At 44.4% G+C, this 1,262-nt stretch overlaps 1 non-coding gene across 1 annotated transcript; it reads right to left on the bottom strand.

The window, feature by feature from the left end:
• Positions 1-903: 903 nt before the first annotated feature.
• TRNAK-CUU (transfer RNA lysine (anticodon CUU)) lies at positions 904-976 on the bottom strand. Its single transcript has one exon. It is a non-coding gene; the product is annotated as a tRNA-Lys (tRNA).
• Between the last annotated feature and the right edge of the window lie 286 nt (positions 977-1,262).

The raw sequence follows: 1,262 nt of genomic DNA, 5'->3' as shown, positions 1-1,262 counted from the left end.
GGCAGCAGCCATTGGTATGTTTTGTTGGCTGGAGTATTTTTTTTTTTAACTTTGTATTTTGAAATAATAGTAGATTCACAGGAAGTTTCAAAGATCGTGCAGAGAGGTCTTACATACCCTTTTCCAGGCTTACTCCAATGGTTATGTTTTTGGGAGGGGAGTATAAAAACATATATAACATAAAATTTGCCATTTTAACCATTTTTAGGTGTATCGTTTAGTGGCATAAGGACATTCACATTGTCGTGCAATCATCACCACCATGCATCTCCAGAACTCTTTTTTTTAAAAAAAATTAATTAATTAATTCATTTTTGGCCGCGTTGGGTCTTCCTTGCTGCGCGCAGGCTTTCTCTAGTTGCAGCGAGCGGGAGCTACTCTTCATTGCGGTGCGCGGGCTTCTCAGTGTGGTGGCTTCTCTTGTTGTGGAGCACAGGCTCTAGCACGCAGGCTACAGTAGTTGTGGCAGGTAGGCTCAGTAGTTGTGGCTCATGGGCTCTAGAGCACAGGCTCAGTAGTTGTGGCGTGTGGGCTTCGTTGCTCTGCAGCATGTGGGATCTTCCCAGACCAGGGCTTGAACCCTTGTCCCCTGCATTGGCAGGCGGATTCTTAACCACTGCACCACCAGGGAAGCCCTTTCCAGAATTCTTTCATCATCCCAACCCAGTGGTTACATCTTGTGAAACTGACGTGCAATATCAAAACCAAGAAATGAATGTAGGTGCAATGGGCATGTACGGTTCTAACCCATTTTTACCACATGTGTAGATCTGTGTAACCACCCCTGCAATCAAGATGCCGAGCTGTTTGTTGACATTTTATCAGTTTGAGTGAAGTGGAGAAACCTTGTGTCCCTTTATTTATTGATTTTTTGGCCTTGGGGTACAGCTTGCAGGATCTTAGTTCCCCGAGCAGGGGTCGACCCTGGGCCCTCAGCAGCAAGAGCGCTGAGTCCTAACCACTGGACCACCGGGGAAGTCCCAGCCTTGTGTCCCTTTCCCTCCCCTGTTTATAATTGTCATAAAAGTTTCTTCTGCAGACGTTGAGAACCACATCAGACAGAGTTATACTTTTTGTTTAACGGTCAAACGTAATTTAGGAAATCAACAGGAAAAAGGAAATCTGATGTATTTGCCCATATTTTTACACTTTGCTTTGTTCATTTTACTTTTCTTGATGTCGCAGGAGTCATTGTTTTAGCATTTTCCTTCTGTTTAGAGAACTTCCTTTGGTCATTCTTGTAGGTTCGGTCTGCTGGTGAC

This window comes from Phocoena phocoena, chromosome 17, assembly GCF_963924675.1.
Source record: "Phocoena phocoena chromosome 17, mPhoPho1.1, whole genome shotgun sequence".
NCBI lineage: Eukaryota > Metazoa > Chordata > Mammalia > Artiodactyla > Phocoenidae > Phocoena > Phocoena phocoena.
Note: the sequence above shows the minus strand (reverse complement) of the source record. Positions and strands in the feature narration are given on the sequence as shown.